Here is a 17898-nt window from a genome sequence, read left to right as displayed (position 1 = left end):
AATCCCTGCCACGTTTCAAAATACAACTTTTAAGCTGCGGCAGTGACACACGGTTCACAATCTTCAAGTTTGGTGTTTGCGACATCCCTATGCACTTGTGGTGCTATCCACGTGCACTGCGCGTGCACACAGAGTAGAAACTGTCCTCTGTTTGTGTATGTCGCGCTTCGCATGTCGCGAAAGTTGAACTCTCTTCAACTTCTGCGGCAGGTGCCTTGCGACTGTACGCGACAGCTCGCGACAGGCGTTTTCTTGTCGCATCTGCCGCAAATCACGTATCGCGTCGCAAAAAGTTGTATTGTGGATCGGCCTTGAGGGCAAAAACATGCTGATATGTTCAACATCACATTCTGAAATACAATCGAGAGAACAAGGCCAAGAGCATGCAATTCACCAATCTCTCATACTCTGCTGCATTCCTTTAACCCTTTGTGACCCCATCGATCGATATCAATCGATTGATATACAGTGGCATTAAACATATTATATCTCTGGTGTTCAAAGGAGTTCCTTCACCAATTTTCATAAACGAAGCATCTACGTTTCGAGAGGAACCTTGGCTATGACGTCAAAGTTATCCGAAGTCTTCACGAGGTACAATGCCGCCGTGGTGAGACCGCTGCCAACCAAGTACTTTTTCTTTTGCCCCTGCAATTATGGAATGCCTCAGACCACGCACGCGGGCGCGCACAAACAAAGCACCAAAATTAATGTTTGTTGTGGTCCTCCGAGGCAGGTTATCGCTTTATCAGATGGTTGCCTTTACGAGTTTTACTGCACTCTTAGCCGTTTGAAAGTGCTGAAATTGATGGTGCTAAACGCATTCCACCCTTTTCAGCCGATTACAAAGGCTGCAATTACTACACTCTTTCATGCCATTTCATTCATGATCTGTCTTGTACAGGGCCGCTCGTAGAGTTTGTGTTAAAATTCATCTTTATAGCAAATCTCATGATACGTTTCCTTTTGGCGTGACCACTTACTGTTTTCAGGACAAGCCGTTTGCAGCACGGGCCAAACACAGTTCGCTGGGTGTGACCGCGCTTTGCTGCCATACGTTAGCCATCGCCAGGCGAACTGATTTAGTAAGTCTCATCCTAACTACTGATTGAGATACGAGAGGTACCTGGTTCAAGTTCTGCCTGGGAGCAGTTTTTCCAGCCGTGCTGCTACCCACAGTCAACTGGAAACTTGTGGCCAGGAAAAAGGGGTACATGGATGCGGCTAATGGGTCTTTCTCGGCACTTGTACCAGTGGTTGTGAGACTTATCCACTCACCCCCACCATTAGACGCTGCATCTGCCGCTAGGGTTTACCAGGTGTTAGCGGCCGTCTTGAGTTCCCTTCGGGAACGGACACGATAATTTTTTTATAATTTTTTTTATTCTGGTTACCATGCAGCTCAATGATATCTGATTGTGTGAGTCAAGACCGTGCCGGGCGCTGTGCAGCCCTACAACAAGACATGCGAACACTGGTTGGTATTCTCACTTGTACCGGGTGCAGAGCTGACTCGCTTGACTTCGGTGTCCATTGAGCACCACTGCATTATGATATGCTGCCTGCTACAGTCCGGTGTACAATTCCGCACAGAAAACCAAGTTTTAACTTAGCTACAAGGACGACTAGTTGCATTCCCCATACGTCGACATTATAAACTAAGTACTGTATTCTCTGAAGTATAAGCCACCCTGGAGTTTAAGCCGCACACAGTCTTTTTTTGTCATGAAAAACAGACATCTATCGTGTTTACCAACATTCATTTGGCTATCGCGGTACGAGCTGCACAAACGTTTCTGAGTGAATTGTGAGCGTGTAAAGTTTGGCTTATACAGTGGAGATCGGATATAACGACAGATTGAGGTTAGCGACACAATTCTGTTGCCCAAGTCGTTTAGTAAGTCCTTTGTGAAGATCGCGTTTAGTGACTGATTGAATATAGGGACATTTTGTTCTCTCTCGAAGGAATGTCGTTATAACCAATCTCCACTGTACTCCGGAAACCACGGTTTTGTCGTCACACTATCCATACACTTACCGTTACCTGAAAACAGAATCTCTCTGTTGCTCGCCAGTTCTGCGCTGCCGAAATTGACTTTTTCTCCACGTTAGCTCTTGGATGGAAGATTTTAGCTTGGAGTATGTGAGCTTGGTGTGTGAGGTAGCGTGGCCGAGTGGTCTAAGGCGCTGGATTAAGGCTCCAGTCTCTCTGGAGGCGTGGGTTCGAATCCCACCGCTGCCAACCAAGTATTTTTTTTACATTTTTTGGCCAGAATCATTATTATTGCTCGGTCCATCAGTACTCCAAGCATGTTTCCATAGTGTAGCGGTTATCACGTTCGCCTAACACGCGAAAGGTCCCCGGTTCGATCCCGGGTGGAAACAGACTCTCTTTTTGTCTTGTTTTGCCCCTACAATTATGGAATGGGACCATGCAGTTGCGCACGAAGTAAAGCACAAAAAATGATGATGTAAAACACGTAAAATCCCTGCCACGTTTCAAAATACAACTTTTTGCGCTGCGACATGCGACTTGCGACACCTGCGGCAAGCTGCGGCAGCGACACACGGTTCACAATCTTTTTGGTGTTTGCGACATCCCTATGCACTAGTAGTACTATCCACGTGTACTGCACGCGCACCCAGAGTAGAAACTGTACTCTGTTTGTGTATGTCGCTTGTCGCATGTCGCGAAAGTTGAACTTTTTCCAACTTCTGCGACAGGTGCCTTGCGACTGTACGCGACAGGCATTTTCTTGTCGGAACTGTCGCAAATCGCGCGTCGCATCGCAAAACGTTGTTTTGTGAATCGGCCTTGAGGGCAAACACATGTTGATATATTCGACATCACATTCTGAAATTTAATCAAGAGAACAAAGCCAAGAGCATGTGAGTCGTCGATCTCTCATGCTCTGCATTCGTTTAATTATGCTGATTACGCCCCACCCGACCACTTCCCGTCGGAGTTTGGCTACTGTGTTGGCCTAATCGGCATACCATATTATCTCTATTACAAGCGCAATCTCTTGTAGAAGCCCGGTCTCTATAATAAGTGCACTCCAAGAGGGCTTCGAAGATATGATTAGTCTGTCATCGCTGTGTGACAGACTGGCGAGACAGTTACTGTCTCGCCAGTCTGTCACACAGTGATGTACAAGCGCAGTCTCCAATATAAGTGCAGGGCTTATAATGGAGAACCGTATGGATCATGTTAATGCATGTTTGATGTCGCACAGTATCACACAGTATCACACAGTATCACACAGTATCGCATAAACACATGCTGTGGTAAAAGTCTGTGATCCCCGAGATCTAAAGTACAGACTCAGTCAATCAGGAAGCATGAAACGGCAGTCCCGGTACCTGCTGGGAAACGTTCTGCTACTGATATAATGAAAAATAATAGGCAACTTGTACATGTACCAGGTGGTTGAAAAATGATAAGCCCAGTCTCTAGTAGAGGCCCAGTCTCCGGACTGGTTGAAAAAAATATTAACGCAGGGCTTATAATGGAGATAATACGGTATGTTATTGTTTTACGGCACCGTCCCCGGCTACCATGTCCTATCTGTGAAGCGACTTTAGTGTGTGCATCAAACTAAAGTGTCGAACATGTGCCGGGATGCGCAGAGCTGTACATAACACCAAGGATACATTACCTCCACAGGGGTGTCGGAAGGTATTTTAGGATGGTGCGGTCAGCCACCTGAAGTGCGACTTACTCGTGGGGTTGCGGGTGTCTTCTCTGAAAAGTTTTGAAAATTAGAGCCCAAATCAGTGCCTTTTATTAATTCACAGGGTACCAAGGGCAAAGAGTGGTATGGTCAATACCGTAGTTACCGTAGCGTGTCCGACGCCCCTGCCCCAAGAGTGTGCATTTCCAGCTATGGGGTTGCGACGGCAGAACTTCACGTCACGTGACGGACCCGTACACGTATGAATCCATTAAAAAGAACTGGATCCGGGTGGATACAAAGGTCTGTGATTCCATAACTACGGCCTGGCAGTGAACATCGCTAGCTATATTTGTAGCTATACAGTGGCCTTTACTGTACTTAAAAACGGAGCCTCTCTGTTGCACTTCCGCTCTGTGCTGGCAAAATTAGTTTTTTTCTTCACGTAAACTTTTGATGAAAGATTTTTGCTTGGAGTATGTAGGGCTGGTATGTGAGGTAGCGTGGCCGAGTGGTCTAAGGCGCTGGATTAAGGCTCCAGTCTCTCCGGAGGCGTGGGTTCGAATCCCACCGCTGCCAACCCAATACTTTTTTCGAGTTTATTTTGTGCGTTGCTATACATCTACATCCTGGGCACATCTGAACTCCAAGCAAGTTTCCATAGTGTAGCGGTTATCACGTTCGCCTAACACGCGAAAGGTCCCCGGTTCGATCCCGGGTGGAAACAGACTCTCTTTTTTGTTTTCTTTTTGCCCCTACATTCGAGAGAACAAAATCCAAGCGCATGCAGCTCGCCAATCTCTCATGCTCTGCAGTCATGTGTGCCGATTACGCCTGACCCGCCTGTTTCCGTTGTTATAATTATTACGATGCACTGACGAGTGAGCACAAGCTAGGATTTGACCAAGTACAGTCAGATCTTGCTTATCCGGTCTTGTTTTATCCGGATCCCTCGCCATCTGGAAGAAAATCGTTGGTTACCGATTTACAGCATATGTCATGCATACATAATAACATACAGTATGTGCATTCGATTATTCGGTTCTCTCGTCTATCCGGATATTTTTGTGGAAAACGGATGTGTGCGGTCAAGAGAGGTCTGATTCTACAGTGCGCCGAGCTGGTGTGTACCCACTGATTCACCAACGCATAGATCGTAGTACAGCGAAGAATAGGAACAACTTGGCTGTTGTTGTAGGCTACGACTCTGACCCCTCCCCTTTCTATGATACCTGGCAATAGTGTAGGCTCTACATACTGATGTCTGATACAAGTCCGTGGATCCCCGAGCTGCACATCGTGCTTAATGTCACACACAGAGCTTATAACGTAGCAGACTCCGCGGAGGACGTTCAGGTCGGTTGGATCGGTTGTCATCAGCTTTCTGACGATTGTCTTTCGGCATGAAACCCGGAGTTACAACCATCCCGAACGTTCTCCTCTGAGTCTGCTATGTACACCACGGTGTCCGATATGTATTGTCTATAGAACGTCATAGCAACCACCTTGTCACAGGTCGGGGAGATGCTGCCTGGTTGCGTATTTGCTATTCGTTTGAGTAGTTCCTAGGCAGTTGGGTTTGTTCCGGGACTATCTGTGCAGTTTGTGTGAGTGGGTCGGACGCTCATACCATATTCACTCAATCAGGAGCCCTGCAAAAATTATTGTACATAATTATGTTACGTGTGCGCATGTGTGTGTATGTGTGTGTGTGTGTGTGTGTGTGTGTGTGTGTGTGTGTGTGTGTGTGTGTGTGTGTGTGTGTGTGAGGTGTGTGTGTGTGTGTGTGTGTGTGTGTGTGTGTGTGTGTGTGTGTGTGTGTGTGTGTGTGTGTGTGTAAGGTGTGTGTGTGAGTGTACGTGTGTGTGTGTGTGTGTGTGTGTGTGTGTGTGTGTGAGTGTACGTGTGTGTATGTAACTGTGACTGTATATGTGTGTGCGTGTGCGCGCGCTTGCTCGTCCGCACGTGGACAAGCTTGTGTGCATATGTATGCGTGTGTGTGTGCATGCGTGCGTGTGTGTGTGTGTGTGTGTGCGCTCACCCGCGTGTGGACATGTGTGCGTGCGTGTGTATGCTTGTGTGTGTATGTGCGTGCTCGCATTCGCAAATATATTTCACAGGGGACATCATCATTAGTGCCTCCAACCTGACGCCAGTCCCTAACTCACTTCCAGCTGAGCCGGTCATAACAATTGTTGTTAGTTGCATGAACTCAAACAATCATCACGGCGTGTCCTGAATCTACGTGTCCCTTTGCTCTCCACGTCGCTGTATGATTGAGAAATGCCAAACTGAGGTGAGTTTCTCTCTTGGTACACACATTCTTTACCCGCGCTGCTGCTGCTGCTGCTGCTGCAGTGCTGCTCAGTGACATCAGACTGTGTGTGTCATGTTAGCACAGGGCGCTGTACTGACAGCCTTAGCCCTGTGATGAACGGAGGTATGTGAGCTGGTGCACGGCGCACACTCGACTCACACGATCTGATCACAACCTCTTGATCTAAAATCGAATAAGCCCTGTGATGAACGGAGGTATGTGGGCTGGTGCAGGGCGCACACTTGACTGACACGATCTGATTACCTTTTAATCTTAATAATCGAATACGATCTTGCGCATGCACAATCTGGACAGCTGTGCAGCAAGCATAGCGCAGTGTTGCTTACGCTGGTGTGCAGTGGTGTTAAATACTACTTGACCCCTAACCATCTCCCCTGATGCAGGAAGGTTGTGCACAATCCGATAGTGTGTCCATGGCGACATGCATGTACATGTAGTGCTTGGTAGTCATGACATCGGAAGTTATTTTAATAATTAAAAAACTACAACTTGCAGATCCACTGTGACCGCAGCCAAGTACGGTGTCCGCTGTCCAGGCCCATCATCGCACTTGCTGGCGTGACATTTCTTTTCGGTACTACAGTTGCGGACACAGCACGTTATCATGCCAAAATGACAAAAACGTTAAACTTTTTGGTCGTTAAACGTTCCGGTCTTTCAGTAGGCTTTTTCTCCACGTAAGCTTTTGATGAAAGATTTCTGTTTGGAGTATGTAGGGCTGGTATGTGAGGTAGCGTGGCCGAGTGGTCTAAGGCGCTGGATTAAGGCTCCAGTCTCTCCGGAGGCGTGGGTTCGAATCCCACCGCTGCCAACCTGGTACTTTTTTCTAGTTTTTTTGTGTGTTGTTATGCATAATATATCCTGGGCACATCAGTACTCCAAGCAAGTTTCCATAGTGTAGCGGTTATCACGTTCGCTTAACACGCGAAAGGTCCCCGGTTCGATCCCGGGTGGAAACAGACTCTCTTTTTTGTCTTCTTTTGCCCCTACTTGCAAGTACAGTGAAACCTGTCTAAGGGGTTGATTATATGTGCAGCTCCAGCCCGGGCTGGTCGACAGGCGGGCCAGCCCGCCTGCAACGGTATCTCGGGGCTGTACACAAATCCACACAAAACCTGTGGTGCGTTTACATGGCAAGCGGGCTGGCCCGGCGAGGCGGGATCCCGCCTCGAGGCAACCGGGATCCCGGCTAGGCGGGCCAGAAAAAGCATATATAAACAGACCAGCCCGGGCCAGAGTTGTATTATTATGGTATCGACACTGCGTTCATACTACAAAATAGGTACCTTTACCTTTTGAGGGAAGTTATAAAGAGGATTCCCGATATTGTCTTGAAAATCTATGAAGCTTTTGTACAGCAACAAGAAGGACGTGCAGTGAGCACTGTTTATTTGTCGACATGCATGATTTACATTAAAATGGAAAGGAAATACTTGCAAAATACTTTGATATGGACAGCTAAAAAATGTGAAAAAGAGGAAAAAGAAACGAGGTGATACAACACACCGAACATGTGCCACAGCGCGAAAAGAAATCAGCAGAAGAATACATTGTGTGAGAAAAAAAGTTTTTAGCCAATTTAGGTTGATAACCTGAGTATGGCTTGCAGCCCTGCGTTTCAGCCCGGGGCAGCACACTACAGTCGTAGTGTGTTTGCTGCATACTCACAACGGGCTGGCGTGTGCTCAACACATATAAACTCACTGCGGGCTGGCGACCAGCCCGGCCTTGCACATGTAAACACCCTTGGCGGGCTGGCCCGCTCGCTCCAGCCCGGGCTGGAGTTGCGCATATAATCGGCCCCTAAGACGACCGCTCATGGGACCTTCAAAATCTGGTCTCTGTTACCAGGTGGTCTCCTTATCCAGGGTCATTTGACTGGACATAGCATCCCTTGGCCCTGGTCGCAGTGGTCTTCTGGGACAGGTGGTCGCCTTGACAGGTGTTAATGTACAATAGAGAGGTTCTGCTACACGGAAACTACGTACCAAACTCCGTGTCAACTGCAGTGAAGTTTGACACGGATTTTTCGTACGTTGCGCCGGTTCTGCTGTACGTAGCATGCTCGAAGCATGCACGAACACCCCGCCACATGTACTCTGTACGCTCACTTTTCACACGGAGTCCAGTGCGTGTGAAGCGCGCTTAACACGGAAAACGGTATGAAAAAATCCGTATCAAACTAAATCCCGTACCGCGGCGAAGTTTCCATACGTACTTTGGCACGTTTTACCATGTGGCAGAACCTCACTATTGTACATTCGAGGGAACGGAACCAAGCGCATGCAACTGGCCGATCTCTCATGCTCTGCCGTCATGTGTGCCGATTACGCCCGACCCGACGGTTTCCCATTGCTATGTTACGATGCACCACTAACGAGTGAGCAAAAGCTAGGATTTCACCAAGTACAGTGCGCCGAGCGGGTATGTTCTCACTGACTCACCAGCGCATAGATCGAGGTACAGCGAAGAATAGGAACAACCTGGCTGTTGTAGGCTACGACTCTGTACATGCCATGATTGTGACCTTCAGGTATACATGAATGATAGCTGCGACGGTCATATTGCATAATCAGTTCATCGCTATGACCAGGTGGTGCAGCGAGGAGTCGCCGAGGACTGTGCCGATTACGTCATGCATGTTGGGGATTACGTCATACTTGAGGGCTATTACGTCGTGTATGTTGGTGATCGTGTTGTCACTTGTCAGATGCATCTGGTGACAATGTCCAACGGGCATGCGTGTGTGTTTGTGTGTTTGTGTGTGTGTGTGTGTATGTGTGCGTGTGTGTTTGTGTGTATTCGTGCATGTATGTCTCTTGTATGTGTGGTCGTACATGCGTGTGCACCTGTGCATACGTGTTACCTACAGCGCTTACAACACCGGTCTAAGCAGTTACCTCACTCCAGCGGTGCAAGTGGAATGCGCACGTTAGCTGTCCACACACGCCAGGTAAGGCGCTATCCAGCAGTGTTTTCAGTGCAAGCACACGCCAGGTAAGACGCTATCCAGTGCTTTCAGTGCAAGCACATGCCAGGGGGCGCTATGCACTGCTTTCAGTGCAAGCATTGACAGGGGGCGCTATGCAGCAGTGCTTTCAGTGCAAGCATTGACGCGTGCATGCATCACACCTGCTGATTGGCCGCAGCATCCAGACCCCATCCCTGGCTCCTATATAAGCAAACCATCGAACGGTGGAGGGTGGGGTAGGAGGCTTACAATCCACCTCCCCCCCCCCCTTAAATTTATTCTGGGGGAGATTATGTTTGGCTGCCCTGAAAAACCCCTGCTTATTTTCCCCCCAGTACTTGCCCCCCTGCTAAAAAGCTTACCCTCTTTTTCCACCATGTACGCAGCTGGCCTGGTGTGAGATTTAGAGCCTTTAGCACAGCACTGTGATGTGTTGGCCTGAATTTAGTAGCTTTACTGTGCGAATGCAACACCTTTGTCGTGATGTCTTGCGAGCAGTCATGTGAGAAACTGTCCCGGCGCGAATTTAGAGCCTTTCGCAGCTCTCACGTGCTGGCCGGAATAGAGTTTCCGTGCACAATGCAAAACCTGTGCAAATGTGTCTAGCACCGTGTGTGCTGCGATATCTTGTGCACAGTTGTGCACAGGTGTTCCTAAGCCAAGTGCAGGTCATGCAACACAGGGTATGTGTGTGTGTGTGTGGGGGGGGGGGGGGGGGTATGTGTGTGTGGGGGTGGGGGGGTATGTGTGTGTGTGTGTGTGTGTGTGTGTGTGTCCCATATGGTGCAGTGGTATGTGCAGCGATTTCCAATCGATAGGTTGCGGGTTCGATTCCCGACGATTATGGTCACACACGTCTTTCTTCTCTTTCTCAGACTCTTCCTGACTTTTCTTTCATTCTCCTGGGTGGTTACCAACAGCCAGTGCATGCCGGAGTATGTGGTGTGATGTGTGTGCGGGAAAAAAGAAGAAAAAAAAGACCAAAAAGTAGGGATTCACTGGCCAGAAAAAAGCCACTTCAAAGCTGTGTGGTGTAGACCAGGCTGAATAGTGGTGGTCAATTCTTCAGCCTTGCAAGCTGTTGAATGGTGCAATCCCAGCACAAGTTGCTATGGCTTCTGCTGTAGCATCGCTATCATCGCCTCTGGCGATGGGCGTCCAATGGTCAATGGTGTGTGTGTGTGTGTGTGTGTGTGTGTGTGTGTGTGTGTGTCTGTTAGAGAGAGTGTGTGTGTGTGTGTCTGTTAGAGAGAGAGAGAGAGAGAGAGAGAGTGTGTGTGTGTGTGTGCATCTTTCCCTCAAACCAGCGAAGAAGAAGAGTTTCAGTATTTTCAGCCCCCGCCTAAAATGCTTCTTTGGCGGCTAATGGTTGCTGTGAGTGTGTATGGTTACGGTATGTTCCCCAATATACATACATATCTCCAATACTACAGTTGCGCTCACTGCAATCCGACCCAATATGCAAAGCTGGCACCCTCAACTTCCACGGCCCTTGACGCCCTGGCAGTGGAATGAATGCGGCTGGACGTACACATGTGCACCCACAATGATCTAATCGGAACTGGTCCAGGGCGCCAGCTTTGCACTTTGGGTCGGATTTCAGTGAGCGCAACTGTAGTACGTCTTCAATAGTAGTACATGTTGAGCGTGGATCACAATATCAAGGGACACATCTCTAATAGTAGTACGTGCCAGAATGATGTGATGGGCATCACTGGGATATATTTACAGTAAAAGATGCGACTAACAACCACCCCTCGGGGCAGGCGGTCCTTAGTTAGAGGTTTGCACCGCACAACCATAATATGAATGTGAGACCGTCCGTGCCTGGCGAAGTGGTCTGTAGTGCCATGCTGGTCGCTAGTCACGGTGGTCTTTAGTTACACGTTTTACCGTACGTGGATCCACCATACATCGTATGTCTGTCACGTCCCAGAATAAGACAACTGCTGCCTGATAGTCCTGTGATAGCAGGATCTACATAGTGAGCAGCTCTGTGCTGAGCTGTCACGCCCTTTTAGTACAACATGGTTTGGCCAGTGTCTTGTCCCACGTGCTTAGCATGTAGGTTGAGCGACACGCGCTTTCCCACGTAGGTGACATGCCTTCTTGGCATGACACGTTATGGGATCCAAGGCCGGAACCTGGTCAGGTAGGTTCTCGCGTTGTACGTTTCCTGGAAGTTCTTCACTTCCTGGAAATGTGACCCCAGGCTTTGTGCAAAACCACGTCACTACGACGTTCTACAGGTTTCCACGATGCCTCGGTGCTTCGTGCAAAGAGCCAAGACTAATAATTATGACATTGTATATCAAGAGCTAGGTGCAAGGCAGGAGACGTGTGCAAGAACCAAAACCGTCACCGCGCAAGAGGTCAGAGTATCACGCAAGCAAGACCAAGAATGCAACAGAACTTACCATAAGAAGCCGCTGAACTATGGCACGTTGGGTGAGCGGGCTCCCCAACGTGACCCTCATATACTCACATTGTACTCTGACGTGGGTGAGCGGGCTCCCCACGTCCCAATTTGGTCTTTCTTCTCTCGATGTCTTTCTTTCTCTTTCTTCTCGAATGATCACCGTACGTATATTCTGCATTTCTGCTGACTGGCTGCGCACATTCCGGTTTGACTTGTTCTGCTATTTCCTGGAATTACCTCGCCATGATCACGCCATTATATCTCTGAAGCACCCTATAAAAGAAGCTCTCATTCTCTCTTTTACTTCAGTTCTAGTCTAGTCTAGTCTAGTCTAGTCTAGCAGTCGAGACTCGGTCTCAGCTCTCTGTCTTCGTTTACTTTGAGCTCGGATTTGATACTACTCACAACGTAAAACTAACAGTCTCTGTCTGTTGATCGTGTGGGGTTGAACTTGGACCAAGCCAGCTATATTGGTTGGCCCCTGGGTTGTGTTGGGCTTGTCGTGAGGCCACACGTCTATATTCAGTCGCCGCTCGTAGTGATTTCGGGGTCCGGTCACTGTGAGCCGGGGACGCGACATTTGGTGCTGTGACCAGGATGGTCTAAGTTCTCCTCACTCCGTAACTGCAACGACGCGATGTCCACAGCAGTCTTTCGTGAACAACCTCGTCTCTGATGGCAGGTTCTTGGCGATAGACGTGGCAGAGCAACAGCAGTGTTGGACGCTCAAACTTGGTACGAAGAAAACTCCGAGTGCGTTTCTCTTTCGCATCCAGCACTGGCTTTCGTTCCGGATCTCGTGTTCCTGTAGCGCTGCAGCGCGAGTTCGTAGTGCACGACGAGCTTGCTTTGCTGCGGACTACATGGCGGACACCAAGGTGCGAAATTTATTGCCAGTTGCACGATCGATCGAGGAGTTGTTTGCATTCAGGCAGTTCTCAAGTACGAGTGCAGTGCGCGTTGTTCAGCTTCAGATATGGAAGGGTTCGTGAACCCGTGTACCATGTGTACGCACATGAGCCGTAAACAGGGCTTGGGTCCTCTTTACGGAGCGTTGTGAAAGTAGTCACTACGACTGGATCACGGAGTAGTGCAGTGCAGTTTTCAAGTTTCGACAAGAAAACGCCACTGTTCGGACATGGTGTTTGTTGAGACCGCTTGAAGCTCTTGAAGCTTGACAAGTCGTCTCTTCAACGATGAGGCCTTACTGACGTTTGCACTCAGTTTGTTCTCAGTCGCGCAATGGCGAGTGCTGTTTGAAGACCCGTACCGGTTGTTTTATGGCTGAAACGATGGGAGGATGCAGACCACGTCGCTGGTTGTGGACGAATTCAAATCTCGTTCTGCGTGTCGCCGGACGCACCAGACGAAGATTTGTGACGCCCAGCGTTGGTGCTGGCGGAAGCAGTTTTATCTGCGAATGCTCTGGACGATCATGTCGCGAGAATGGCGAGTTCAGACCTTGTTGTCGATCTTCATTCTCCAGACGTTCTGTTTGTGAAAAAAAAAAGTTTGTGGAGAGGATGGCCGGGACAGTACATGACCTACTAGTATGTGCTGGAGTGTATACTCGTTACTCTTCGCGGTCCTTGTGCTTGGTGAAAGTTGACCAGTTTCCTGCAGAAGGAACTGTGTCCTGTGAAAGTGTGATGTTGATGGGTGCCTTTGCATCCTCAACAAATGACTGAACTGTGCACCGGTTCGGGTTGTGTACGGCTCAGAGGAGTCAGTTGGTCTCTGTGGATGAGGCGCCCGGATCGGTCAGTTGTAGCCAATTTCGGTTGGTGGTGATGAGCTTGCGTAGTGAGCAACGCGTTACGGAGAAGTGGACGGTGGTGACCATACAGGCCAGGATGGGATTCCTGGGGCCGAAGAAGTATGGTCTGCGCTTCATATAGGACGAGGTCCTAGAACTGAAGTGGAAAGGCTGTGGTGGGAGAGGATGATTTGGATCTGGATCCCTCGAGCACAGTGTTGGCTGATCAGGGGACGCCCTGTGTCGAGGAGCCTGGTAGGCGAGACTCATCTGGGGATGATGAGTTGTTGCGAGTGAGGTCCCAATTTGCTCGTTACCGGATGGATTTTACTACGAGCTCTTTACCGATCTGGTTTCACAACTGTGTAGCACCATCGGATTGAGTGAATGCTTTATGTGCCTGGCACCTGGCGAGGAATTGTATTTTCTCGTGAGCAGTCAGTGATATTGTTCAGTCGTATGAGCCCGATACGAGTGATATGCTGTATTCGGCTGATGACATGGTGTTCGCACCAAAACCTGTGGTGGATTGGACTTGCATCCTGCATCTCCAGTTGACTTACCTATTGTATCCGTCGCGGAGCCTGGTGGATGACACTGGCAACGTCGCGGTATCTCACCGACTACCATATCGGTCGAGGATAGTCACGGGGACGTGATTCTTCAACGGCGGGGGAAATGTCACGTCCCAGAATAAGACAACTGCTGCCTGATAGTCCTGTGATAGCAGGATCTACATAGTGAGCAGCTCTGTGCTGAGCTGTCACGCCCTTTTAGTACAACATGGTTTGGCCAGTGTCTTGTCCCACGTGCTTAGCATGTAGGTTGAGCGACACGCGCTTTCCCACGTAGGTGACATGCCTTCTTGGCATGACACGTTATGGGATCCAAGGCCGGAACCTGGTCAGGTAGGTTCTCGCGTTGTACGTTTCCTGGAAGTTCTTCACTTCCTGGAAATGTGACCCCAGGCTTTGTGCAAAACCACGTCACTACGACGTTCTACAGGTTTCCACGATGCCTCGGTGCTTCGTGCAAAGAGCCAAGACTAATAATTATGACATTGTATATCAAGAGCTAGGTGCAAGGCAGGAGACGTGTGCAAGAACCAAAACCGTCACCGCGCAAGAGGTCAGAGTATCACGCAAGCAAGACCAAGAATGCAGCAGAACTTACCATAAGAAGCCGCTGAACTATGGCACGTTGGGTGAGCGGGCTCCCCAACGTGACCCTCATATACTCACATTGTACTCTGACGTGGGTGAGCGGGCTCCCCACGTCCCAATTTGGTCTTTCTTCTCTCGATGTCTTTCTTTCTCTTTCTTCTCGAATGATCACCGTACGTATATTCTGCATTTCTGCTGACTGGCTGCGCACATTCCGGTTTGACTTGTTCTGCTATTTCCTGGAATTACCTCGCCATGATCACGCCATTATATCTCTGAAGCACCCTATAAAAGAAGCTCTCATTCTCTCTTTTACTTCAGTTCTAGTCTAGTCTAGTCTAGTCTAGTCTAGCAGTCGAGACTCGGTCTCAGCTCTCTGTCTTCGTTTACTTTGAGCTCGGATTTGATACTACTCACAACGTAAAACTAACAGTCTCTGTCTGTTGATCGTGTGGGGTTGAACTTGGACCAAGCCAGCTATATTGGTTGGCCCCTGGGTTGTGTTGGGCTTGTCGTGAGGCCACACGTCTATATTCAGTCGCCGCTCGTAGTGATTTCGGGGTCCAGTCACTGTGAGCCGGGGACGCGACATGTCTTACCCATTCATCATCTTTGTGCCTTTCTACACTGTGTGGTGCCCTGCCTGGAGTGTTATTACAGGCATCTACAGCTGTAAGGGGTCATTATTTACACCCATGGCATTGAGGCCATCAATCTTGCGAGAATCAACGAAAGTACAGTCGCCAACACTACTTTTGTAGTACAGTCTCCTTAATAGGCGATTCACACGACCGGCACTTGCACGTTTTGCAGGGAGTGATATACGATAAAAGTGACTGTGTGGATTCACACGGCTGCACTCAACGACAGGCACGTTTGCATTTTTGAATGATTCGCCCACTAGTAAGTAGCCTTGGGTATTTCAAATTTTCAAAACATGCATACAATAAGAAATCATGTTGAAAATAGCCGCGTAAAAAATCAAGTCCTGTTTCGCGCTTTTTGGTGTAAATGCACTCGTGCATGCCACGATTATCGTGAAAGTAGGCCTCCAGCTAACTCGCTTGCACTTTTCAGCCACTTTCAGCCACTTTTCTCGTTCACAGGTAAAACACCATAGCAACATTCCTGTGCACGTGGATTTGCCTGTCGTGTGAATCGCCCAGAACTAGTACAGGGCAGATAGTACAGGGCAGATAGTACAGGGCAGATAGTACAGGGCAGATAGTACAGGGCAGATAGTACAGGGCAGATAGTACAGGGCAGATAGTACAGGGCAGGCCACCTTTGAAAAAATAAAATAAATAGCTGTTACTTTTCGAACTTAGAAGTTGCAACTTCGGCGGTAATAGTCATGAAGTTGGTTGCTCCAACGAGGAGCACACGCTTCTTGCCGAACTTGACACTTGACTGACTCACGACTGCCATCCGGAGCACACGAGGACGTGCGACTAGTTGTTGGAGGTGACAGCGTTGTGAATAGCTATACTGGCCCTCAGCGTCTGTTTAGCACAACTCCATGAGCGACTCTGACTCACGCTGCTACCTGGGGCTTCACGAGGTGTTCGTCGCGCTGGAAACAAAGCGTCTCTGTAAGCTTGTATCCCTGGTGATGGTTTGGCCTGGAGAGCAGTATATAAGTGGTGCTTTTCAGGCACAATCTTCCTCAGCCTACTCAAGCTCAACTGATGAGGGGTGAATTCCCCGAAACACTGTGTATTGAGCAGGGAGTGGTGCTTTCTTTCAGGTTTGCCGAGCGGAAGGTGCGACGTGCTCCTCGTGTGCTCCGGATGGCAGTCGTGAGTCAGTCAAGTGTCAAGTTCGGCAAGAAGCGTGTGCTCCTCGTTGGAGCAACCCACTTCAGAACTGTTACTTTTATTGGGGATAATACGGTATATAAGTGCTGTGTGTGAGCAGTGCACCATGGTGCACATGATTGTGCATGTGTATACTAGTACAGCGGTTGCGATTTTCAGTGTACAGGCAACTTTGCGTATAACGACACTCGGCGGCGGGGCATCAGAAAAGTTATTCGCGAAGTGCCCTTATACCCGAAGTCTCGTTATATGTAAACAGGTAGAATGAACTTTACTCCGGGCATGGAAATTCTGTCGTTATTCGCGAATTGTCGTTATATCCGCAGTCGTTATTAGCGATTTTGAGTGTATGTAGGAGAGAAAACAGAGTAAAAAGCTGAACTTGATCGCTCCTGCTGGTTCCTCTTTGTCTTTTTCCCGTATTTGCAGAGACCCCCGTATCGGCAAGGACATGATGTTACAAAGTAACAGCTTCTAATACGATTGTGAGCATCCACTGGCTGCTGAGCGGCTTGTTGTCATCTACAATTGCTGCTACTGGAAATGTGGCATCCTCTTCGCTCCAGACCCCCCCCCCCCCCATTGCAAGTGCAGCCCGTGCCCGATAAATAACGACATTATTTCTTCTGCTTCTGCTTGTGTATTCTAAATATTCTGTGCCAATCTTGTTGTCGCTTCGTACTGTCAAACTCAAAGACGTCAAGATCTCTTTCAATACTGCATGCATAATCGTGCACCATCTCTCTGGTGTATTGGTCACGTTCAATATGGAGTAAGAATGGCCTCGGACATTAGTGGACATTAAAGCGTAACTTGTAGTTCCATGGTCCTTTTTCTTTTCAATACGGAGTGTAACTTTTGCTTCTCGCTCCTCTTCCCATTTTCAGCATTCTTTGCTGTACTGTGCTTGAGCCTGTATTTTCTGCTTTCTGCTCTGTTTTGCTCTGTGTCTTGCCTAGAAGTTAGGGTTAAAATGCGCACGGAAGTGCTTTACAATCTCCGCCAGCCGCGTGTTACATAGCGACCAGTTATCGTTTTCACACGTGCTCTCTCGACTGGTGTTTTCTCCAAAATATGGCTTCACTCCATGTGAAATTTCTTTGAAATGAACATTTTGTGTCCAGTGAGGGAGAATAAATAATTCCTGTTTAGTGACATGCTGTTTCTTTTTCCGCTCTACTTATTGGAGCTGATGAAAGAGAGAGAACTAGTAAGAGTGCAGGACGAATAATTGTCTGCATGCAGAGAGCTCTTCAATTTACAGTTCTGGCCAGAAATCCAACCTCATGAATAAGGTGGAGCTGCGCTCAAGTGAGCAGAGTGGTGTGTGTGTGTGTGTGTGTGTGTGTGTGTGTGTGTGTGTGTTTGTGCGTGTGAGTGTGTGTGTGTGTGTGTTTGTGCGTGTGCATGCGTGCGTGCGTGCGTGTGTGTGGGTAGCAGTAGTGACAGCAGTTCTATTTTGATTGATCACCACTATAAAGCAAGCCCATAGGAGGGGTAGGCACATGGGTGGGTGTTCGTGTGTATGTCTGTGTGTGTGTGCGTTGTTGTAGTGCTGCAGTTTCAACTGTTGTGGTCATGTAACTCGTGGTGCATAGCCACTTGGTAAGCCTATGCATGGGACTATGCAGACCAGCCGCATGCACGGTACTAGTCGTTGCATGTACGATGATCATCCTGCCTCTGCACACATGCATTATGAATCTATGATATGTCACACATGATTTATCGTGTGTAAGAAATATCAGAAATAAGAATAG

General features: G+C 48.6%; 1 long non-coding RNA gene and 6 other non-coding genes across 7 annotated transcripts; all 7 read left to right on the top strand.

The window, feature by feature from the left end:
• Positions 1–992: 992 nt before the first annotated feature.
• On the top strand, positions 993–17242 carry LOC135821900 (uncharacterized). The gene is made up of 4 exons (XR_010554400.1): positions 993–1085; positions 5795–5970; positions 8885–8965; positions 16568–17242. It is a non-coding gene; the product is annotated as an uncharacterized LOC135821900 (long non-coding RNA).
• Trnal-aag (transfer RNA leucine (anticodon AAG)) lies at positions 2161–2242 on the top strand. The gene has a single exon. It is a non-coding gene; the product is annotated as a tRNA-Leu (tRNA).
• Positions 2313–2385, top strand: Trnav-aac (transfer RNA valine (anticodon AAC)). Its single transcript has one exon. It is a non-coding gene; the product is annotated as a tRNA-Val (tRNA).
• On the top strand, positions 4172–4253 carry Trnal-aag (transfer RNA leucine (anticodon AAG)). The gene has a single exon. It is a non-coding gene; the product is annotated as a tRNA-Leu (tRNA).
• Trnav-aac (transfer RNA valine (anticodon AAC)) lies at positions 4329–4401 on the top strand. The gene has a single exon. It is a non-coding gene; the product is annotated as a tRNA-Val (tRNA).
• Positions 6742–6823, top strand: Trnal-aag (transfer RNA leucine (anticodon AAG)). The gene has a single exon. It is a non-coding gene; the product is annotated as a tRNA-Leu (tRNA).
• On the top strand, positions 6899–6971 carry Trnav-aac (transfer RNA valine (anticodon AAC)). The gene has a single exon. It is a non-coding gene; the product is annotated as a tRNA-Val (tRNA).
• Positions 17243–17898: the final 656 nt, after the last annotated feature.

Source organism: Sycon ciliatum, chromosome 7 (assembly GCF_964019385.1).
Source record: "Sycon ciliatum chromosome 7, ocSycCili1.1, whole genome shotgun sequence".
In the NCBI taxonomy this organism is placed as follows: domain Eukaryota; kingdom Metazoa; phylum Porifera; class Calcarea; order Leucosolenida; family Sycettidae; genus Sycon; species Sycon ciliatum.
The sequence above is the reverse complement of the archived record's forward strand: the minus strand, read 5'-3'. Positions and strand labels throughout refer to the sequence as shown.